Source organism: Macrobrachium nipponense, chromosome 11, assembly GCF_015104395.2.
Source record: "Macrobrachium nipponense isolate FS-2020 chromosome 11, ASM1510439v2, whole genome shotgun sequence".
Lineage (NCBI taxonomy): Eukaryota > Metazoa > Arthropoda > Malacostraca > Decapoda > Palaemonidae > Macrobrachium > Macrobrachium nipponense.
In genome coordinates, this window is record NC_061087.1 from 54,182,607 (window position 1) to 54,207,761 (window position 25,155).

General features: G+C 45.5%; 1 protein-coding gene across 4 annotated transcripts in view; it reads left to right on the forward strand.

The window, feature by feature from the left end:
• The window catches only part of LOC135206009 (dual specificity protein phosphatase 23-like), a 99,611-nt gene that overhangs the window by 43,081 nt on the left and 31,375 nt on the right, over nt 1–25,155 (forward strand). The gene's annotated exons all lie outside the window — the stretch shown is intronic.

Consider the following 25,155-nt stretch of genomic DNA (forward strand, 5'->3'; position numbering starts at 1 on the left):
CCCCCACTTTTATGTGTTATTAGGTTCCAGAACCTGCTGCAAAAATGCAAAAATCCTGTCTTAAAAATCTTATAACTGGCTTACATCAGCCAAGTACCCGGTACCCCATAAACTAAAATGCTTATAGAGTAACTGTCTATTTTAAAATTTCACTGCTTAATTTGATAGTTCAAACAAAAATATACCTTTAATTATTGCACTAAAACAAATTAATATCATTCCAAACAAAGATACACCCCAAACCATCATCCCAAAACATCCCAAGACATCTTAGGTTAAGTACCCTTTTACAACTGTTACTCTTAAGTATATACAGTGGTCCCCCCGTATTCGCGGGGGATGTGTACCAGACCCCCCCGTGAATAGTTAGAACCCGCAAATGTTTGGGACCCCTATAAAAATGCTAAAAGCAACCTATTTTGTTAGTTAAAACTCAAGAAAAACCACTAAAAATGTTCATACTTGGTTTTTTAATAGTTTTATCACAAAAAGTGCATTTTATGATGAAATTGATAAAAAAAACCCCAGGAATTTGTGGATATTTCTCATAGAAAAATACCGCGAATGCACGAATTTTCCGCGAAAAATGCGGGGAAACGTTCCTGAGAGAAATCCGCGAATGTGTGAGTCCGCGAATACGGGGGACCCACTGTACACCCCCTAAAATGCTTATAACAGTGATTTACTCATTTTGAAATATATTAATATTAATGTAAACAGCTAAATATTTCTGGGCTCAGCCCGTGTCGCTTCGTGAAATGTCCCTTTAGCACACATTTCTAAGGTAATTTATTGCTAACATACCAGAGAAAACTAAAATGGAAATGTCAGACATTCTGACTCGCTCACCTATAAAAGGTGTCGGTATGGTTTCTGGGGCAAGTGAAACCACTACCACGGGTCTCTTACCATTTAGATCCATCCTTCTTCGAAATCCCCCTACCTGAGAGGGCCGATGCAAGGCCCGGTCCCAGCTACGACTACTACTAGCGCCCCCGATGCCACCACCAGCGCCTCTACCGGTTATCCTTTTCGTTAGCACCATCCAGTTCACACAAGTTTTTTCTTCATCGGTGTTTTTCTGCTTTCCTTTTGGATTTATCTCATCATGGAACGCCAAGCCATCGCTGCATCTAAGTTAAGTACTGCTAGAAGTTTTTATGCATTCAACTTACCTGTCAGATATATACTTAGCTATAGACTCCGTCGTCCCCGATAGAAATTCGAATTTCGCGGCACACACTACAGGTAGGTCAGGTGATCTACCGCCCCGCCGCTGGTGGCGGGAATAGGAATCATTCCCGTTTTCTAAGACAGATTTTCTCTATCGGCCGTGACAGCAACATTGTTGTTGTTACTCCTGATTTGATTTTCGTGTTTTTTCATCGCTATTGATCTTCTAAGCCGGTTATTTTGGTGACGTATTGGATCTTTGGTTTGGCATACTCTTTCGTGCACTGTTATTTGGACTTGGTTTTTGGATTTTTCTCATAATGTCGGATTCTAGCTTTACGGTTAGAAGACAGTGTGTAAATGAGGGATGCATGGTGAGGCTACCGAAAGCTTCGGTAGATCCTCACACAGTTTGTAAGGGGTGTAGAATGAATGAATGCTCAATATCTGACACCTGTGATGAATGTGTAGGTTTGAATGAGGAAGAATGGAAGAATTTAAATTCCTATTTAAGGAAATTGGATATGGATAGGGCTAGGAAGGCTTCCTCCAGAAGCGTAAGTAGGTCTCGTTCTAATGAGTCAATTAAATTAACACCTAACCCTAAACCTGTATCCTCTTCCTCTTGTACTAAGACTGTAAATCCAGCAACGGAAATTGCAGATCTTAAAGCTGCACTGCAAAGGATGGAACGTCAAATGCTAACGTTACAAGGTAAGCACAGTGATAGTGATTTAAGTGTCCCTAGTGCAGTGGAGGGTGCGTCTGATCAGCTTCATCTCGCTCCCAGGCCTAGACCTCTTCCAAGCTCTCAGGCCCAGAGGAGAAGGAATGTCAAAAGCCTTACGGAGGTTATGGAGAATCCCCACTGATCAGGCGTCCCCTTGGCAGATTCTGTGACGACCCGAACTGCCAAGGATTGCTACCGAAAAAGCATCCTAAAACAGTGTTTTTTGTCTGTAGATTCTTCACCTAAAGTAAGGGGCTGGAGCTCTGATGAACTGTCACGCCCCTTAAAAAGGAGTTGGAAGGCTCCAACTTTGAATTCAAGCCCTGAGCTTTTCTCCGATGGATCTCCATGTGAAAGGAAAAAAAGCAAATTAATTCCTAAACGCAAATCGGAGTCCCCTTCCTCTTCTAGACCTCCTTCACCTGAATCGGGAAAGGAAAAAGAGAATGCTGCTGCGAAAATTCTACTAAATGTACAGGAGCAGCTCTCCGCTTTAGTAGGAGTTTTTACGAAGGAGACTCCCAGAAAAAAGGACTCTTTCCTTCCGATAAAGAGAACGAAGGGAAGGAAAGAAGAATCGAACGTAAAAGTTGCGGTTTCTACTCGGATGAGTATGAAGAATGCGTCAAAAGCGCCAACCTGGCGCAATGCGCCAGATGCGCTAGAAGCTCCATATGAGCCAGAAGAGCCAGAAGCGTCAGATGCGCCAGAAGTGCCAGCCTGGCACAATGCGCCAGAAGCGCCACCCTGCCGAAATGCGCCAGAAGCGCCAGTCTGGCGCAAGGAGCCACGAGCGCCAACCTGACGCAATGAGCCACAAGCGCCAACCGAGCACAATGAGCCACAAGCGCCATCCAGGCGCCAGAAGGTACGGACTTCTTCCAAAAGACAGTTAAGCCAGGAGGATTTGTCTAGCTTTCGGAAGGATAAGCCTTACCTGACAGGGACTCTAGGTGCCGCACAGGCGGCCGTAGACCTTGTCAGGATATGGGTGGCTCCGTGGAAAGCGATAGGAGAGGACATCCTTCCTCTGACAGGAGAGAAAGGTGCCGCACAGGCGGCTGTCGCTCTTTCCAGGAGAAGGATAAGGTCATGTTGCAGGATCAACCTATCTCTCGTAGGGACGCAAGTTGCCGCACAGGCGGTCGTCGTTCTTGCAAGAGTGGGGCAGATGTTGCAAGAGACCCGTCTCCTATTGAAAATAAACAATCCTCTTCGGAAATAGAATTGGATTTGGAAGAAGTTTCGGACTCGGAAGATCACTCGGCTCCAGGCTTGTCAGATTACAAGACGCTGGCAGCCCTCTTACTTCAAGAGTTTGAGGACTCTTTAAGCCCTACTGCTCCTCCTTCTCCGAGGTCTTTGTTTACAAGTACTAAGGTCTCGAAGTCATCATCTTTCATTAAGATGAAGCCAACCATTTCCATGAATAAGGCTCTCCGATTCGTAGGAAATTGGTTTAAATCCAAGGAGAAGGCGGGGAAGACAGTCTTTGCCTGCCCTCCTTCCAAACTATCAGGAAAGAGGGGAATCTGGTACGAGACGGGCGAATCACTGGGTCTAGCTCTCCCTACCACTGCCGAAGCAGATTTTTCGAATCTAGTGGATTCTTCAAGGAGACAAGCCTTGTCATCGGCAAAGATCACATGGGGGACTTCTGAGATGGACCATCTCCTCAAGGGATTGTTTAATGTCTTAAAAGTTTTTAACTTCTTAGACTGGTCCCTTGGGGTGTTGGCCAAGAAGACTCAAGAGAATGAATCTCTTAGCCCAGAAGTCCTTTATAGTGTACTGTCCTGCATGGACAAAGCGGTTCAAGATGGATCAGGAGAGGTGGCCTCGCTTTTTGGAACTGGAATTCTGAAGAAGAGTCTTATTTAGTTCTTTTCTGACAAAAGCAGTTACTCCTATTCAGAGGTCATCTCTTCTTTATGCTCCTCTTTCGGACCAATTGTTTCCTGCACAACTAGTGAAGGACATATCTCATTCTTTGACAGAAAAGGCCACGCAAGATCTCTTGGCCCATCTGCAAAGAAATCAAGGACTTCGGTTCCTGTAAAGAGAGAGAATCGTACTCCTCAACAGCCCTTTCGAGGGAGCTCCTCTTCCAGACCCTCCTTTAAGAAGAGAGGAATACAGAAGAGAGGTAGGTCTTCATTCAGACCTATCAAGAAAACAAAATGAGACACCAGTCCTTCAAGCACCGGTAGGAGCCAGACTTCGGAAATTTTCCGAAGAATGGACTCTGAGAGAGGCAGAAAGATGGTCCCTTTCAGTGGTTACGAAGGGATATATGATCCCCTTTCGAGACAGGCCTCCCTTGACAACGATCCCGAGGGAACTGTCAGCCCAATACAGGGACCCTGCCAAGAAAGAAGCATTATTGCAACTGGTAGAACAGATGTTGCAAAAGGAGGCCATCGAATTGGTTCGGGATCCGCATTCCCGAGGATTCTACAACCGTCTTTTCATACAATGAACTTATCTGTCAGATATATACTTAGCTAAGACTCCGTCGTCCCCGACAGAAATTCAAATTTCGCGCCACTCGCTACCGGTAGGTCAGGTGATCTACCTGCCTGTCCTGGGCGGCAGGACTAGGAACCATTCCAGTTTTCTATCATATTTTCTCTGTCGCCGGTGGTATCAACATTGTTGTTACTACCTCCTGACTGGAATTTGCTTTTCAAGACTTTTTGATCATCTATTTCGGATTTCTTGGTGACGTACTGGATCGTTGTTTTGGCATTCGCTACCGTGGACTGGATTTGGACTTGCTTTTGATTTTTCTGATAGAATGTCTGATTCAAGTGTTAGTGTGAGAGTGTGTGTGAATGTAGGCTGCAAGGTGAGGATACCGAAGGCTTCGGTTGATCCTCACACTGTATGTCGTAAGTGTAGAGGGTTTGACTGTTCTTTAGCTAACACCTGTATTGAGTGTGAAAAGTTGAATGCTAATGAATGGAAGACTCTAACTTCTTACTTGAAGAAGTTAGAGAGGGATAGAATTAGACGGGCTGCACAAAAGGGTGTGAGTACAAGGCCTATTGAGCCTTTTTCTGAGTCTAACTCTCCTGTTATTAATGATTTTGATTCTCCCTATGTATCTGAACCCTCACAGGCTTTGCATTCGGATTCGGCTTCTGAAATCGCCAATCTGAAGGCTACTCTTCGTAAGATGAAGACAAAAATGGCGGCCATGCAAGGTAAGGGAAGTGATAGTGAATTACTTAGTGAAGTGAGTGTTCCCAGTGTTGTGGAGGGGGCGTCTGACCGTCCCTGCGATGCTCCCAGGCCTAGACCTCTTCCAAACTCACATACCCAGAGGAGAAGGAAAGTCGAAACTCGTACGAAGGTTGTGGGGAATCCCCAACGGTCAGGCGTCCCTTCAGCAGGTTCTGTTTCGTACAGTCTGCTCAGGACCGCTTTAATAGAAGCGTCCTACGAGACTGTTTCTCGTCGTCCAGTTCTCCTTCACCTAAACGAGGGTGGAAGGACTCGGATCTTTCTAGGCCACTGAAAAGGCACTGGAAAGAACGCGCGTTTGACTCGAGCCCGGAGCGCTTCTCGGAGGAAGCCCCCTCTTCTATCAAGAAGGCTAAGATGGTCTCGACGCCTCCTCGATCGGTAATTGAGGATCGCACTCCTTCGAGTTCTCCTGCTTCTTCTATTGAAGAGGACGCTGGTGTGGCTTCCAAGAGGATATTGCTAGCTGTACAAGAACAGTTAGCCTCTTTGGTTGGTGTTCTTTCGAAGGATCCCCCTCGCAAGAAGGACGCTAGACTTCCTATTAAGAAGTCTCGTCTTCGTTCGCCTGCCAGACGTGAAGCGTCTTTCAGGCATGAAGAGCCTTACAAGCGCGAGACGTCTTATAGGCGCGAAGATTCTTTCAGGCGTCAGGAGCTATCCGAGCGAGTTGCTCTAGACAAGGATACGCTCAGGAGCGAGGCGCCAGCCAGGCGCGAGGAGTCAGCCAAGCGCGAGGCGCCAGCCAGGCGCGAGGAGTCAGCCAAGCGCGAGGCGCCAGCCAGGCGCGAGGAGTCAGCCAAGCGTGAGGCGCCAGCCAGGCGCGAGGAGTCAGCCAAGCGCGAGGCGCCAGCCAGGCGCGAGGAGTCAGCTAAGCGCGAGGCGCCAGACAAGCGCGAGGCGTCAGCCAGGCGCGAGATGCCAGCCAAGCAACAAGCTCCAGCCAAGCGAGAAGCGCCAGCCAAGCGCGAGGCGCCAGCCAAGTGCGAAGAGCTTGCCAGGCGTGAGAAGTCAAGCAGACGCGAGACTTCTAGTAGACTTGAGAGAGAATCTGTTCACTCTATGAGTCCCTCTCCTAGTAGGAGTTTGTCGCCAGTAGAGAGAGAACTTGGTGAAGATCCTCTCGTTTTTCAAGCCGATTCTCTGCACTTTGTGGAAGTAGATTCGGAAGACGAGGTTAACGGTAGAGAAGCCTTCTCTAACTATAGAGTTTTGACGGACCTTCTTTTGCAGGAGTATGGAGATTCGTTGACTCCTGCGGCTCCTCCTTCGCCTCGATCACTGTTTTCGAGTGCGATCGTACCGAAGTCTTCGTCGGTTTTGAAGATGAGACCTACGATCTCTATGAAAAGAGCTCTACAGTCTCTTGACAAGTGGATGTTGTCGAAGAAGGGTCTGGGCAGATCCACCTTCTGTATGCCTCCAGCCATACTTCTTGGTTATAAAGAGGTGTTCTGGGTACCGAACTGGGGAGAACATGGGCCTTTCTCTCCCAGCGTCGGCTGAAGCGGACTTTTCAACCTTGGTTGATTCATCGCGGAGACACGCTTTGAATGGAGCTCGTGTGACTTGGGCGATTTCTGACTGATCATCTCCTCAAGGGCCTCTTCCATATTTTGGAAGTGTTTAATTTCCTAGACTGGTCCCTTGGGGTGATGTCTAAGAAGGCTCATGACTCGGAAGGTATAGACCCCGAAGTCATTCTCAGTATTCTGTCATGTATTGACAAGGCAGTACAAGACGGATCGGGAGAAGACTCCTCTCTCTTTGGAGCGGTACTCCTTAAGAAGAGGAGTATTTTTAGTGCCTTCTTAACCAAGGCGGTTTCTCCCTCACAGAGAGCAGCCCTGGTTTTCGCTCCCATGTCAGACTTCTTGTTTCCTTCTCAGTTAGTGAAGGACATTTCTCGCTCTCTGACTGAGAAGGCGACACAGGATCTTCTCCTTCACACTGCAAGGAAGAAGAGACCCCTAGTTGCGGTGACAAGAAAGGACCAACTTCTACTGTTCAGCCCTTTCGAGGAGGCCCTCCCTCCAGAGCTCCCTATAAGAGAAGAGGTCCTGAGAGGAGAGGTAAAGCTTCTTCCCGTCCCTTTAACCTCTTCATTACCGAAAGTTTGTTTGGAGGTAGGTGGGTACCACCATTCAAGTCTACTACACCGCACCGGGTGCATAAAGGTGGTACGCATAGTACCACCAAAACTCCTCTTTTCAGATAGGGACTTCCAATCATTCTGTAATTTCGGTTTGAAGAGTTTGGAGCAAAATAAACAGTATGACACGATGCCAGACGTATGATGAACCCAAAAAAATATTATTATTGCTTATAGTAGTGTGTAGGTGACAAATGAACTGCGTCTCAACAAAAAATCACAAAACCAGACAAGCGTAAACATGTAATAACTTCTACCCAAGTAAAAAACCAGTTGTATCATCATTTACTGTATTTATTTATTTATTCACATTACATTTTACAAATAAAAGATATGAACACCAGATAAATGAAGGTAGAAATAAAGCCTTATAGTAACTTTATATATAAAAAACCAAACCAGAGAAAAAGCAAAAAAGCGATTTTTTCTGAGGACAAGAAACTTGAAAAATTAGTTTAGATACCCCTGATACCCCTAAAGTTGTTTTCTGTGATGAAACTAATCTTAGAAAACGTAGAAAAATGACATTGACCAATTTTTGAAAGATATACTATAAAATTTGCGATTTCCATATTTATTGGCGGGGCTTTCGCTTTAGTTTTTGCTCTTTATTTTTGTTATTACGTGCTTATTTACGGTTCTTATTTTGATAATAATGCTTTATGTGCATGTTCCAGGTGCGATATACCAACATTCTGTAGACCGCATTTCTATTCAAGACCGTAGTTTTCTCACCGACCACCAGTGTCCCTTGTACAAGGGACACTGAGTTTAACATTTTTTTTCATAAAATCATTTATTTTCCCTGTAGGATGATAAAACTAACAGAGAATATGCGTTATTATAGTGCTAATAATACCTGATAATTTCATTAGCCTGTCTTGATTAGTGTATTTTTGGCAAATATTTTTACGATCGGCACCCCTCCAAACTTGAGTCACTACCGAGAGATTCAGTTCGGCAGCAAACGCAATGTTTACATTCTGCTCACCCACCCGGTAAAGAAGGGGTTAAGAAAGGGAAGTGAGACAGACAACCTCCAAACACCAGTGGGTGCCAGGCTTCTCGAATTTGCAGACGCCTGGACATTCATAAACTCGGACGCCTCTTCGATGTCCATAATCAGGAAAGGATATCTTATCCCCTTCCAGGACAGTCCTCCCCTAACGACTATTCCGCGGGAACTGTCAGCCAGATACAGGGACCCTGTACTGAGGGATACTCTTCGTCTGATGGTGAATCAAATGTGGGACAAACGAGCTATAGAATAGTCTGGAGCAAAACTCTCCGGGGTTTTTACAATCGTCTTTTTCTGGTTGCGAAAGCCTCGGGGGGCTGGAGACCAGTACTAGATATCAGCGCTCTGAACAAGTTCGTTCTAAAGGAGAAGTTCTCTATGGAGACTTCGGCCTCAATCCTTGCGGCTTTACGTCAAGGAGATTGGATGGTGTCGCTGGATCTCCAGGACGCTTATTTTCATGTCCCGATTCACCCTTCTTCGAAGAAGTACCTCCGTTTCATGACGGGGGGAAGGATCTTTCAGTTCAGGGCCTTGTGTTTCGGCCTGTCCACAGCTCCTCAGGTCTTCACAAACCTGATGAAGAATGTGGCGAGGTTTCTTCACCTCAAAGGCGTCAACATCTCTCTATATCTGGACGATTGGCTCATCAGGGCCAGAACAGAGAGACAGTGTTTGGAGGACCTTTCTTTGACCCTAGACCTGATAAAGGCGTTGGGACTACTCGTGAACCTCGAGAAGTCACAGCTGATCCCCAGACAGAACTTAGTCTATCTGGGGATTCAGATGGATTCTCGGGGTTTTCGAGTATTTCCTTCGCAAGAGAGAATCGTGAGAGGCTTGCAGAAAGTCTCTCTCTTCTTAGGGAAAGAACGAACTTCGGCGAGGGAATGGTTAAGCCTTCTAGGGACCCTTTCCTCGCTCTAACAGTTCTTCCTCTAGGGAAGACTTTCATCTTCGTCCTCTTCAGTTTTTCCTAAGGAAATCTTGGAATTGGAAGACGGGACTTCTCTCCGACAGTTTTCTCCTTCCAATGGAAATGAAACCACACCTGCAATGGTGGTTGTCCCCTCTAAAAGAGAACAAGGGAATTTCTCTGGAAGTTCCGAACCCAAGCCGAGTGTTATATTCAGACGCATCGGAGAAGGGTTGGGGAGCAACACTAGGACCGAGAGAAGTGTCAGGCACCTGGAAGGCAGCACAGGTGTCCTGGCACATAAATTGCAAAGAACTTCTGGCAGTTCACTTGGCTCTAAAGTTCTTCGAACCTTTGGTGGCAAACAGTGTGGTCCAAGTGAATGTGGACAACACTACCGCCCTGTCCTACATTCGGAAGCAAGGAGGAACACACTCCTTGTTCCTATACGAAATAGCAAGAGATCTGCTACTTTGGACCTCCCAGAGGAACATCTCCCTCCTGACAAGATTTGTTCAGGGTACGAGAAACGTCAGGGCGGACAGACTGAGCAGGAGAAGCCAGGTCCTTCACACAGAATGGACCCTTCATTCAGAGGTGTGTCAGAGTCTTTGGGATCTTTGGGGCACTCCTCATGTAGATCTGTTCGCCACATTCCTTTCCAAAAGGCTGGAAGTCTTTTGCTCAGTGGTGGAAGACCCAAGAGCTCTCGTGGTCGACGCCTTCCTGCTAGACTGGTCTCATGTAGACGTGTACGCTTTTCCCCCTTTCAAAATCCTGGGGCAAGTGTTGAGAAAGTTTGTAGCGTCCAACGGAACAAGAATGACCCTGATAGCCCCGTTTTGGCCAGCACAAGATTGGTTTGCAGAGGTGCTGGAGTGGACAGTAGACTTCCCCAGATCCCTTCCAAGAAGGATGGATCTTCTCAGACAGCCACACTTCGAGAGGTTTCATCAAAACCTCCCCGCTCTCGCTCTGACTGCCTTTCGACTATCGAAAGACTTGTCAGAGCGAGGGGGTTTTCTCGCGAAGCTGCAAGCGCTATCGCTAGAGCCCGCAGAGCTTCCACTAGACGAGTCTATCAGTCTAAGTGGGAGGTTTTTAGAAGGTGGTGTAAGTCTAAGAAGTTGTCCTCCTCCAGTACCTCTATAACCGAAATCGCTGATTTCCTTTTGTTCCTGAGAGAGGACTCTCACTTATCTGTATCAACTATCAAAGGATACAGGAGCATGCTTTCGGCAGTCTTCAGAAACAGAGACCTAGAGATTGCTGATAATAAAGATCTGCACGACTTGATTAGATCGTTTGAAACGACAAAATCTAAGGAACTAACTCCTCCCAGCTGGAACCTGGATGTAGTTCTCAAGTTCCTTTCGCCTGACAGATTCGAACCTCCTCATTTAGCTTCGTTTAGGGATTTAACGAGGAAATGCTTGTTTCTCCTATCTTTGGCGACAGCCAAAAGAATTGGTGAACTTCACGCCCTTGAAGATGAAGTCGGCTTTAACAGAGACTCGGCCTTCTGCTCGTTTAGAACACTTTTTCCAGCGAAAAATGAAAACCCCTCGAATCCCTGGCCCAAAAGATTCGAGATTAAAGGCTTATCGAGTCTAGTGGGTAGAGAAACAGAAAGGTCTCTTTGCCCTGTAAGAGCCTTGAAGTTCTACTTACAAACGAAGAAACAAATGGGAGGCTCTAGGCAAGGTCTTTGGTGTTCGATTAAGGACCCCACAAAAATCATGTCTAAGAATGCATTAGCTTTCTTCATAAGGAGCGTCATTACAGATGCTCACAAGTTCTGTCCTGACGACTCTTTTCCGCTTTTAAGAGTAAAAGCTCATGAAGTTAGAGCAGTGGCGACGTCTCTCTCTTTTCAGAAGAATATGTCGCTAAAGAAAATCATTGATACGACATATTGGAGGTGCAATTCGGTATTTGCATCTCACTATCTTAAAGACGTTCGCGTGACCTACGAGAAATGTTTTTCTCTGGGGCCTTTCGTATCGGCGGATACGATACTGGGTACGGGAGCAAACACCAATCCTTAACTTTGTACATACCTTCTACTAGATATGTTCTAGATTTCTGCTGACAAAGAGGGCTCGGTGCTGCACTGGCGGCCAGTCACTGTTGTTCAGTAAGGAACTCTTGTGATATCTTTTAGAGGAGTATTAAAATTTTTTTTTTTGTTTTTTTTTTTGAGAATTTTTGTATGAATGCGTATTAGTTTCGAGTTATGGGTTGTTTGTAATGAGTTCGGGGATAACTCAGAACAATTCTTTATACTAACATGGTGGTTAGGATCAGGTGGTCGGGATTGGTTGTGCTCCTTCATAAGGTGTGTTATCATAGAAGTGGTCCAGTACCCATTGACAAAGTCCTTTCAGTCTCTGCCGAGTAAGCGGTTCATATACCCATCGACAGACCCACAAGAACTCTTAGCCATAGATCACATATCTCGCTAAAGTCTTGAGGTGATGCAGACTACCGGGCTACAGCCACGAAGTCTACCACCTATCAGGTAGGAACCAAGGTTTTTCTTTTATACCTACAACATATGTTGTTTACCTGTCTATTCCATATTAGCTGTCTCTTACCCTCCACCAAAGGGTGCCAATCAGCTAAGTATATATCTGACAGGTAAGTTGATTGTATGAAAATGATATTGTTATAATACAATAAAGTTTCATACATACTTACCTGGCAGATATATACTTAGCTAAGACTCCGTCGTCCCCGACAGAAATTCAAATTTCGCGCCACTCGCTACCGGTAGGTCAGGTGATCTACCTGCCTGCCCTGGGCGGCAGGACTAGGAACCATTCCCGTTTTCTATCATATTTTCTCTCTTCCACCTGTCTCCTGCGGGGAGGCTGGGTGGGCCATTAATCGTATATATCTGCCAGGTAAGTATGTATGAAACTTTATTGTATTATAACAATATCATTTTTCTGGTTCCGAAATCCTCGGGAGGGTGGAGACCGGTCCTGGATGTGAGCGCATTGAACCGATTTGTAGAGAACACAAAGTTCTCTATGGAAACATCAAAATCGGTTCTTGCGGCTCTTCGTCCAGGAGATTGGATGGTCTCCTTAGATCTACAGGATGCTTACTTTCATGTCCCCCTGCATCCATCATCGAAGAAATATCTCCGATTCATGATGCAGGGAAAAGTATTCCAATTCAGAGCCCTATGCTTCGGCCTGTCTACGGCCCCTCAAGTGTTCACGAGACTAATGACGAATGTTGCGAGATGGCTATATCTAGAAGGGATAAATATATCCCTTTATCTAGACGATTGGCTAATAAGAGCAAAATCGGAACTTCAGTGCTTGAAGGACTTGGAGAAGACTTTGGATTTGACAAAATCTCTGGGACTACTCGTGAACCTCGAGAAATCACAATTGATCCCCAGACAGAACATAGTCTATCTGGGGATACAGATGGATTCTCGGGGTTTTCGGGCGTTTCCATCACAAGAGAGAATTGCTCGAGGCTTAGAAAAAATCTCTAACTTCTTAGGGAAAGAACGGACCTTGGCGAGGGAATGGCTCAGTCTGCTGGGCACCCTTTCATTGTTAGAGCAGTTCATTTCCCTAGGGAGATTAAATCTCAGACCTCTGCAGTTTTATCTCAAACAAATGTGGAGTCAAAAGACAGGAGACTTGTCAGACTGTTTTCCCATTCAACAAGGGATAAAATCCAACCTGAAGTGGTGGTTAACCCCATTAACAAAGAACGAAGGGGTGTCCCTCTTGATTCGGAACCCTCACCGAGTGTTGTTTTCCGATGCCTCGGAAACAGGTTGGGGAGCAACACTGGGTCCAAAGGAAGTGGCGGGTACCTGGACCAAAGAACAGGTTACACTGCACATCAATGCGAAGGAACTCCTGGCGATTCATCTAGCCCTGGAATACTTCGAAGCGGAAGTCAGAGGAGTGGTAGTTCAAGTCAATTCCGACAATACCACAGCTCTGGCTTACATCCGGAATCAAGGGGGCACTCACTCTTTCTCACTGTACGAAATAGCGAGAGATCTATTAACCTGGACAGAGGAACGGGGCATAATTCTGCGGACAAGGTTTGTTCAAGGGGTAAAAAACCTAAGGGCAGACAGGTTGAGCAGAAAGAACCAGGTACTCCCAACAGAGTGGATGCTCCACTCAGAAGTCTGCAGACAAATGTGGTCCCTCCGGGGAAGACCCAGATCGACCTGTTTGCCACGTTCCTCTCCAGGAAGATAGACAACTTCTGGTCTCTAGAAGAAGATCCCAGAGCCACGGCGATCGATGCTTTCCTCATGGATTGGTCAGGCATAGACGCCTACGCCTTTCCCCCATTCAAATTGCTGGGGGAAGTACTAAGAAAGTTTGTGGCATCGGAGGGAACAAGACTAATTCTAATTGCTCCCTTCTGGCCTTCCCGAAACTGGTTCACAGAGGTACTGGAATGGACGGTGGACTTCCCCAGATCTCTACCAAACAGGACAGATCTGCTCAGACAACCCCACTTCAAGTCTCTCCCTGACTGCCTTTCGACTATCGAAAGACTGGTCAGAGCGAGAGGCTTTTCAAAGAAAGTGGCAACTGCAATTGCTAGAGCCCGCAGAGCCTCTACCTTGCGGGTCTACCAATCGAAGTGGGAAGTTTTCCGTAGATGGTGTAGGTCAAAGAAGCTGTCCTCTTCCAATACCTCTGTGACCGAAATCGCGGATTTTCTCCTCTTCTTAAGAGAAGAGTCGAAATTGGCGGTATCCACTATCAAGGGATATAAGAGCATGCTCTCAGCTGTTTTTAGAAACGGAGGCCTGAATCTGAAAAATAATAAGGATCTTCATGATCTCATCAGGTCTTTCGAGACTACTAAATTGAGATCTTCTATTCCCCCGAGTTGGAACCTTGACGTAGTCCTAAAATTCTTGATTTCGGACAGGTTCGAACCTCCAGATAAAATCTCATTCAGAGATCTTACTAGTAAATGCATATTCCTGTTGGCCCTTGTAACTGCTAAGAGGATCAGAGAATTACATGCTTTGGACTCTCGGGTGGGATTTAAAAAAGACTCGGCTGTTATTTCTTTCCAGGATCTATTCCTAGCAAAGAATGAAAACCCTTCTAAACCTTGGCCTAGAAGTTTTGAAGTCAAGGGGCTCTCTTCTCTAGTAGGTAGAGAGTTGGATCGGTCCCTTTGCCCAGTCAGGACCTTAAAGTTCTATTTAAAAAAGAAGACACAGCTTCAGGGATGTCGACAAAGTCTTTGGTGTTCGGTAAGAAACCCCAAAAGACCTATGTCAAAGAACGCACTGGCGTTCTTTGTCAGAAATGTGATTACCAAAGCTCACAGGAATTGCCAAGAGAACTCTTTAAAACTGCTGAGAGTAAAAGCTCACGAAGTCCGGGCTGTGGCAACTTCCCTTTCTTTCACTAAGAATATGTCCATGAGAAACATTTTAGCAGCAACTTATTGGAGGTGCAATTTAGTATTTGCATCCCACTATTTAAAGGATGTTAGAGTAACATACGAAAAATGTTTTTCTCTTGGACCTTATGTATCAGCGGATACTATGCTGGGAAATGGAGCAGACGCTGATCCTTAATTTTGTTTTTATGTTTTTAATGATTATTTGTAATATTGTTGTTGAGTTGTGGGTTGCTTGAAAGGATGTTCGGGGATGACTCCTTTCAATCTTAGTACTAACCCCAATTAGGATCAGGTGATCGGGATTAGTGTCGTGCTCTATGATCATGCCAATAGGCAAGGTGTTTTGTCATGTAAGTGGATAGGACCCCATTGACAAAGATCATAAGGTTCTGTCGCGTAAGCGGGTAAGACCCCTGTAACAGACCATCAAGAACTCTTAGCATGAGGTCACTACCTCGCTGAGGCTCTTGAAGCGATACAGGCTCCTAGGCAGTAGCCATGAAGTCTTTCGCTAACACAGGTAGGAATCAAGGTTTTTTATTTTTATTACCTACAACATATGTTGTTTCCTGTCTATTCAGTAAATTAGCTGTCTTTTACCCTCTGCCAAAGGTGCCAATCAGCTAAGTATATATCTGACAGGTAAGTTGAATGCATAAAAATGTTATTGTCATGATACAATAAAGTTTTATGCATACTTACCTGGCAGATATATACGGTTAATGGCCCACCCGACCTCCCCTCAGGAGACAGGTGGAAGAGAAAATCTGTCTTAGAAAATGGGAATGATTCCTATTCCCGCCACCAGCGGCGGGGCGGTAGATCACCTGACCTACCTGTAGAGTGTGCCGCGAAATTCGAATTTCTATCGGGGACGACGGAGTCTATAGCTAAGTATATATCTGCCAGGTAAGTATGCATAAAACTTTATTGTATCATGACAATAACATGTTTCACCTATTTTTAGCCAGCCAGGGGCCCGTTTAACCATTTTTATTTAGGTTATAAGACGGCGTCCCCTTCGGCTTTGTTGACGAGTCACCCGGCGCGGCTCGCCCCACGTGTTTCATTATTTCGTGCTTCTTCGGTCCTGTATATCGTTGCAGCTTGAATTATTTTAGCAGTACATACTTTAAATTGTAATTTTGCACCTTTGCCGTATTATTTTATGCTTAGCTTTTCACGGGGGTTCCTTGAGCTCTCTTGAGCGCGTAGCCTACATCGCTCCTTAGCTCAGTGTTCATGCATGCATGTTCCTTTGTTTAAGGTCTGTGATAGGCTCCCTTAGGACATACGTCCTTCCTTTTAGTCCTGACCACCCTGGCCACCGCCCTCTGTTCCTACGTATCGGCATAGGCCTGCTCACTGAGTCGTTAGTCGTCCTTCCTTCTTGGTTGGCTCGTCTAGCTTCCCCAGGACTACGCTTTCTCTTGTCCTATTATTTTTCTTTTCCTCCCCGTGTTTTGTTAGGCTGTTTTTGTATTCATGCTTTTGAGATGGTTAGAGGCAGCCTAGGCTACCTCATTCCGCCTGGCCTGTCTCATCGCGCGGCACAACACGTCCGCGACGAAGCCAGGCGATCGCCATGAGCCACCCGGCGTCTGTTCCCCACGCTTCCTTCCCCCTCTAGGGGGGGGAGTACTGCTCGTTCCCGTTGCCCCTGGCAACCATCCGAGCTCCCTCCCTTCTTCCCCCCCTCTCCACGTGGGGGGATACGGGAGTTAGCAGGGGGAACACCCGATGCTGGCTCGGCTCGCACCGCTCTCACCCTTCGGTACCGAGGGGGCTCCCCTGTGCGGTCAGGTCTCGGCTGGCCACCTGGCTCAGCTGTGCTCGGACCTCCTCGGCTTCCGAATCGAGCTCTCTCTCTCCCCGAGTCACCATCCCTCCATCCCGCTCCGGCGGCTTGGGGCCCCGGCTCTGCCAGGCCCCAGGTTTGGTGACTGCAGAGGAGCTCCGCCATGTGTTTATTCCTTTGCATGTTTACTTTTGTTTCATTATTGATTATTTACATTCTTTATATTTATTTGCTAAGTTGGCGGAGATCCCGCTCACCACCCGGTTTCACCACCTACTTATCTTGATATCTTTTTACGGCGGAGTCGCCCTCCCCCGCCATTATTTGCTGGCCCCCACCTGCTCCTCCCCCGCCGTTTTCGTACTCCTCGTTCCGGCGTATAGATTAGGTAACTCTGCTTCGGTGAATCTCCGTCTTCCGGCAACACCGGAGACGCACTGAAGCTAGTTTACCAGTTCTATCGGACACCCACCACTTTACACGGCAGGAGAGCAAGTAGAGGCCGAGCTTTATTCTATCAAGTAACTCCGGTGTTCTCTGGTGTTATGATATATCACTTCTTGGACTTAATCCAACTAGTTAGTGTTGATACTCATGTATCTGTTCACTTACAGGCCACCAACTGCCAGGAATCAGGCTGTAATGCTGTCCTACAGGACCCCTGTGGGCACGAGGTCTGCCAGACCCATGCTGTCTGCGCCATTCGCTATGGGGAGCTAGCTGTCTGGCATCACGAGAGTTGCTCCATTTGTTACGAGTTGGTGGACCAGGTTACCTCCGGAGTAAGTACCTTCCCAGATACTAGGTTTTCTCATATATAAATTTGGCCTATATATGCAATTCTAAGTGGTATATCATTACAGTTGATAATATGATTTAGTTTTAAGTAGCTTAGTATTTATACTGACTCTTTCAGACTGCTCAAGCGGTCAGGGACGCCGCCCAAACCACCCTGAAGGCCTGGGTCGGCGGATTCGGCCGTAATGTGACCAAGGGGCAGCCTTATATTCTTGACAAGAAGATGGCTGCTCTTGTCTTCCCCGGCAACAAGGCGACTTCTTACGTCGACCCAGAAGCGGCGGCCCCTTACATCGCCGCTATCCGGGAACAAGTAGCTCAAGCTTTGGAGGAACCCGGAAGCCAAGAGATTATGCAAGAAGTGGCAACTCTCAATTTGGACCTCGAGCCCATGGCGGTAGAGGCAACAGGTAGGAGGTTGAGTGAGGCAGGTTTGGTAGGGGCTCAAGGTTTACCCTTGAGCCATTCTAGATCTTCTTCCCCTGTCCCTTCTTCTTCTTCCCTCCAGGGATTCTCTGAGGATGGGCAATCGGTTAGACCGAAGTCCACCCAGGTGTTCCCTAAAGTTAAAGGGAAGCGCGAGATTAAGACGCTTCATAAGACTTTGTCCAAGAAGTCTACTTCGGGCAGCTCTCAGAGATCTCCGGCGCACCATCCCGGAGCAGAGAAGCCCAAGTCGTCTTCTTACTCGAAAGGGTCCAGAGGAAAGTCCTCCAGAGACAAGGCTCAGCTCCTACCTGACCCTGAGCCTTCAACCTCAACAGGAGCACGTCCTAAGACTCCCAGGGAGAAACAGGAACCTAGTTCCTTTGACTCAGACTCATTTGCTGCAAACATTATGCAGCAAATGGGTAGTCTGGTAGGGAACTTGGTTCAGGACAAGTTCCAAGAGATGCTTTCTCACATCTCTTCTTCCTTTGAGGAGTCAGGTCAGTCAATCCGGGCCATCTCGGAGAGGCTGGCCAACCAGGAGAACCTCAAAGCAGGTCTCCGGGAGAACCCTACGTCAGGTCTAGCTCAGCCTGGTATGGCAGCCCAAGCCATGCCAGACTACAATACTCTCCCTCCTTACACGGCGAGCAGTCCCTGGAGGATATCGTCGTATGCCCCCTTCAAGGACGGGATGCTGACGTTGGCAGACTGTGGAACTCGAAGGATTGAGGACTTCGAGTTCCACCCAGCAAACCTGCAACCCCCCTTCATTGGTTACGCCCGCCTTACGGAGGCAGCCATGAGGAGAGAGGATAAGATCCCGAAAGAAACCGTCATCTTCGGACGGGATCAAACCCAACGTGACTGGCTAAGAAGCCTAGAAGATTGGGATTGTACTAATACCAGGATTCAAGCGTTTAAGAGCGCTTTCACCATGTTTGTAGTGGATGGAGAAACTCCCATCCCGTTCACTACGACGGTGGCGGAGTTAACTATGCAGGCCGCTATGAGAGACGAGCCGATGCCGCAGCTCCGGGAAACGGAGCCAACATCACTCCTTCTTCCTGGTATGGAAAATCTATGGGCGGATCTCCCGGCCACCTTTTCGGTCGGGAAATTGAAGCCGGACTATGCTATCACACAGTTCAGTGAACGGCTTCCTAGACTTCCAGACAGTCTCATTCAGGCCGAGTTTGATGCTCGAACGAGACTATCCAGATCCCTTAATACTCTGGTCATGACAGAGGTTTCAGCCGTTACTTACGGTGAGGAACCTTTGTTCAAGTTGATAGCCAAATCACATTTACACACTGTACAATGTGATTTGTACGACTTCATTGTGGCAAGGCGTAACTGCAGGAAGCCTCTATCCGTCACGAACCGAATAAGTTACTGGCGGCTTCGATCTGGGGTGCCGACCTTTTCCCAGAAAGATCGTCAATTCGGTGCAATATGAGGCGACAAGACTCAACCAGAGTCTTAATGTTCACTGGGGACTCTCCAGTAAGAGGAAACCTGAGTCAACTTCTTCATCAAAGAAGGCCAAGAAGCCTAGGAAATTCCAGCCTTTCCAGGCTCCCCAGCAACAACAAATGGTTCAGGCGGTGCCAGTCTCTCAAGTGCCGCAACCATCTACATTAAAGGCACAGCCTCAGCGACAGTTTCTGCTGCTGACCCCTCAGGGTCAAGCTTCCACCTCCTTTGCTGTCTCCCCGGCCAATCGTTCCAACCTTTCAACAGGTTCGGAAGGGGTAGCAGGGCTAGGGGTGCCTTTCGCCAGAGAGGCGGCGGAAGAGCATCCAGCCGAGGTAAGCACTTACGAGGAGGGCGTGGGTCTCGCCCTTCCCCAAGCCAGTGAGAACCCTCAGGTAGGAGGGAGACTGTTCCTCTTTCATCACAGATGGAGGTTCAGCAGCTGGGGACAGAGCATTGTGTCCAAAGGCCTAGGATGGAGCTGGACCAAAGGCCCTCCTCCATCCAAAATCTTCTATCAACAACCGACAGCGGAATTGGTAGAGTATGCCCAAGAACTCCTTCAGAAAGGTGTAGTGTCAAAAGTCAAGCATTTAATGTTTCAAGGTCGCTTGTTCAGTGTGCCAAAGAAAGGCTCAAACAAACGAAGAATAATTCTAGACTTGTCCCGTCTAAACTTATTCATTCGCTGCGACAAGTTCAAAATGCTGACTATCTCGCAGGTGCGGACCTTAGTTCCCTGTGGGGCCGTCACTACCTCTATCGATCTTACAGACGCATACTATCATGTTCCAGTGGCAAGACATTTCCGCCCGTATCTAGGTTTCAGGCTAGGGAACCAGGCATTCTCCTTCAAGGTAATGCCCTTCTGGCTCAATGTAGCCCCCAGGGTTTTCACGAAATTGGCGGAGACAGTGGTTCAACAACTCAGGTCTCAGGGAATAATGGTAGTTGCGTATCTGGACGATTGGCTCGTTTGGGCCACAAGCACCGAAGAATGCCACAAAGCGACGGTCAAAGTAATCCAGTTTCTGGAACACTTACGGTTCCAGATAAACAAGACCAAGTCCCGGTTGACACCGGACTCTCGCTTTCAGTGGCTGGGCATTCAGTGGGACTTGAACTCACACACACTATCAATTCCGTCGTCAAAGAGAAGAGAAGTAGCCAAAGCAACCAGACAATTTCTCAAGTGCAAGCAGACATCTCGAAGGAGCCAAGAAAGGATACTGGGCTCTCTTCAATTTGCCTCAGTATTGGACGTTCTGCTAAAGGTAAAACTCAAAGACATAAACTGCGTCTGGCACTCAAGGGCAAACAACAGGTCCCGGGACAAGCTGTCCGCTATCCCGGCGATACTGCGCAAACGCCTCCGCCCTTGGGCGGAGGTAAAAAATCCTTCAAAGTTGATTCCTCTTCAATTCCCTCCGCCGGCATTAGTTATCCACACGGATACTTCACTAAGCGGCTGGGGAGGGTACTCTCAGTACAAAAAGGTACAAGGGACTTGGTCCCTTCCATTCCGCCGGCTCCATATCAACGTTCTGGAAGCTATGGCGGTATTCCTCACCCTGAAAAGGCTTCAACCAGCCAAGGGATCTCACATCAATTTGGTGTTGGACAGTGCAGTAGTAGTACACTGCATCAACTGGGGAGGCTCCAAGTCAAGCCATGTGAACCATGTCATGATAGCCATATTCTCTCTGGCAGCCAAGTACAAATGGCACCTGTCCTCCACACACCTAGCGGGAGTGAAGAACGTGATAGCAGATGCCCTTTCTCGCTCAGTCCCACTAGAGTCGGAGTGGTCCCTGGACAGACGGTCATTCAATTGGATTTGCCAACAGGTTCCAGGGCTCCAGGTGGATCTTTTCGCCACAGAGTCAAATCACAAACTTCCTTGCTATGTGGCTCCCAACCTGGACCCTCTGGCTTATGCCACGGATGCCATGGCTATAGACTGGAATCAATGGAAGCAGATTTACATCTTTCCTCCAGTGAATCTTCTTTTGAAAGTGTTGAACAAACTCAGGACCTTCAAGGGACGAGTCCCAATTGGCCCAAGAGCAACTGGTTCCCACTCCTGTTGGAATTGGGTCTCCGACCTCAACGGATTCCCAATCCCAAACTATCCCAACTAGTACAAATGAAGACTGTGTTCGCTTCCTCAGGAATTCTCAAAACCCTAACTTTATGGACTTCATGAAGTTCGCGGCAAAAAGGGATGCTGATATCGATCCTCAAAACATCCTATTCCTAGAATCGGATAAAAGAGAATCGACCCTTCGCCAATATGACTCAGCTGTTAAAAAACTAGCCATTTTTCTGATGAAGACCGAATCTCAAACCATGACTACAATCTGGCTATTTCCTTCTTTAGATCATTGTTTGAAAAAGGTTTAGCAGCTAGTACAATTACTACTACTAAATCGGCACTAAAGAAAATCTTCCTGTTTGGTTTCCAAATAGATCTAACAGATTCTTATTTTTCATCTATTCCTAGAGCCTGTGCTAGGCTCAGACCATCAGAGAGGCCTAAGTCTGTGTCATGGTTCTTAAATGATGTTCTCAAACTGGCCTCGGATACTGATAACAACTCATGTGACTTTTTGCCCCTCCTGAGGAAAAACTCATGTGACTTTTTGCCCCTCCTGAGGAAAACATTATTTCTTTTAAGTCTAGCCTCAGGAGCCAGGGTGTCTGAACTGTCGGCTCTATCAAGAGACTCAGGTCATGTAGAATTTCTCCCTTCAGGAGAAATTTTACTTTCTCCAGATCATCAATTTTTAGCTAAAAATGAGGAACCACTAATGAGATGGGCCCCTTGGAACATTCTCCCACTTCCTCAGGACCCTTCTTTATGTCCAGTTACTGCCTTAAAAGCATATCTTACCAGAATGGCCATAAAATCCTCAGGCCCTTTATTCATGAGGGAAAAGGGTGGTACCATTTCCTTAAAGGGAATTAGGCAGCAGATATTATATTTCATTAACCCTTAAACGCCGAATGGACTTATTAAACGTCGAGTCAAAATGTCTCCCGTATGCCGAATGGACGTACCATACGTCGACTCAAAAAAGTTTTTTAAAAAATTCGCGAAAAAATACTTATAGGCCTACCAGCCAAAAACTTTTGAATCACGCGCCTTGGGGGATGCTGGGAGTTCACGGATCAAGGCGTTGTTTTGTTTACAATCGTTACGCAGGCGCGCAAGCACGAATTTCTTTCTTATCGCACTAAAAAGTATCAGTGACATATCTCAAAAATTATTTAGTCACTTTGACATAACTTTTGCACGGTTTTAAATTATCCTTTACATGAAGTATTATATATGAAAATGTGTGCAATTTCATTTAGAATACAACTTAAAAATACCCATGATTGTAGCTTTTATCAGTTTTGAAATATTTTCATATAAATAATGATAAGTGCCAAAATTTCAACCTTCGGTCAACTTTGACTCTTAACGAAATGGTCAAAAAACGCAATTGTAAACTAAAACTCTTATATTCTAGTAATATTCAATCATTTGCCTTCATTTTGCAACAAATTGGACGTCTCTAGCACAATATTTTGATTTATGGTGAATTTATGAAAAAACTTTTTCCTTACGTCCGCGCGGTAACTCTTCCGAAAAATTTTTTTTCGTGCGATTGTCCTAATGTTTGCACCATTTTAAATTTGCCGTTACAAAAAGTTTTATATATGGAAATGTGCGCAATTTCATGCACAATACAACTAAAAACAACCCATGGTTGTAGCTTTTATCAGTTTTGAAATATTTTCATATAAATAACGATAAGTGCCAAAATGTCAACCTTCGGTCAACTTTGACTCTACCGAAATGGTCGAAAAATGCAATTGTAAGCTAAAACACTTATATTCTAGTAATATTCAATCATTTACCTTAATTTTGCAACGAATTGGAAGTCTCTATCACAATATTTCGATTTATGGTGAATTTATGAAAAAAAAAAACATTTTCCTTACGTCCGCGCGGTAACTCTACCGAAAAAAATCTGAAATTTTTTCTTGTAATTGTCGAAATGTTTGTACCATTTAAAATTGGCCGTTACATAAAGTTTTATATATGAAAATGTGTGCAATTTCATTTAGAATAAAACTAAAAATGATTGAAGGTTGTAGCTTTTCTCTTTTTTGAAGTATTTGCATATAAAGTACGATAAATAGAAAAAAAACCACGTTCGGTCAACTTTGACTCTACCGAAATAGTAAAAAAACGCAATTGTAAGCTAAAACTCTTACAATCTAGTAATATGCAGTCATTTATATTCATTTTGAAACAAATTCGAAGTGTCTAGCACAATATTTAGATTTATGGTGAATTTAAAAAAAAAAAACTTTCTATCCCTCCATGCGCCGATTCGCGGCCCCAAATCTCCAAAATGTGTACGTCGCATTCTCCTAATATTTGCTCCTTTTCATGTTAGGCGTTTTATAGAGTTTCATATATGAAAATTTGCGCAAATTCATGAAGAATACAAAAAAAAATATTTGAAGGCTGTAGCTTTTCTCATTTTTGCAATATTTGCATATAAAAAATATATATATAAAAATTTTGACATTTGGTCAACTTTAACTCGTCCAAAATGGTCGTAAACTGCAATTCTAAGCTAAAACTCTTACCGTATCGTAATATTCAATCATTTGTCTTCATTTTGAAACAAATTGGAAGTCTCTAGAACAATATTTAGATTTATGGTGAATTTTTGAAAAAAACATTTTTTTACGTCCGCTCGTTACGAATTCATGCATTATTTTGTGATAATATTTTCTCTGTGTTGCTTTTATCGTTTTACAATGTGTTATATACCAAAATGATCGCAATTTAGTGTACATTACAATGAAAAAAAAGTAACTTGTTACCTTTAACCGTTTTGCGCACAGCGCGATTTGAATACAAATATATATGAAATTTCATTTTTGCGCTATCATATATCGCATTATTTATATATGATAATGATAATTTTTTTTTCATTTCTGATGGCTGTATACTAAACTTCAGCCAATGACAAAAAAAGGAGCCAAAAATGAACTCTTAATCTTGAAAACTAAGCGCACATGGGAGATTATTTTTTTTTTACCGCTTCGGCATTTAAGGGTTAAGCAAGCCAACCCAGAATCGTTCCCCAAGGTTCACGATATTAGGGCAGTAGCTACCTCAGTCAACTATTTTCAACATATGAATTTTGATGATCTGAAAAAGTATACAGGCTGGAAATCTCCGGCAGTGTTCAAACGTCACTACCTCAAGTCCTTAGAAGCTCTAAATTTCCAGCAGTGGCAGCGGGAAACACAGTTTCTCCTGACACGGCTTAAGTAGTATTAGTAACTTAGATCTAGATCTCTTTTCTACCTGCCTCACTGACGTCCCTCCTGCGGTTCTGCCACCATGTAGCTTTTTCTATGCCTTAGGTGCCATATGTGTACATAGTTCTGATGTTTTCCTTATTTTTATGTTAACTCACACATAACTTTATTTTTATGATATTGTATTTGTTTTTAAGATTAATGTAAGTTACTGTAATTAACAATCTTAAGTCTGTATTATAATCATTTATAGTTCATAAGCTCTTCTAGATTATAGTACTTAATCTTAATTGTTTTTTGTTTTTATCCTTACGATATCTTTTATATCCATTACTCAAGCTTGTGGCCATTTCTCTGGTACTATTTCACGAAGCGACACGGGGTGAGCCCAGAAAAGGGATTTTGACGAAGGAAAAATCTATTCCTGGGCAAGGGCCTGTGTCGCCCAGTGAAATCCCACCCTTCTTTTGTTACCCATCCTTGGGCCCAAGCTTGACAGGCTAACTCCAAGAATGACCGGTAGAGGCGCTGGTGGTGGCGTCGGGGGCGCTAGTAGTAGTCGTAGCTGGGAGCGGGCCTTGCATCGGCCCTCTCAGGTAGGGGGATTTCGAAAAATGATGGATCTGAATGGTAAGAGACCCGTGGTAGTGGTTTCACTCGCCCCAGA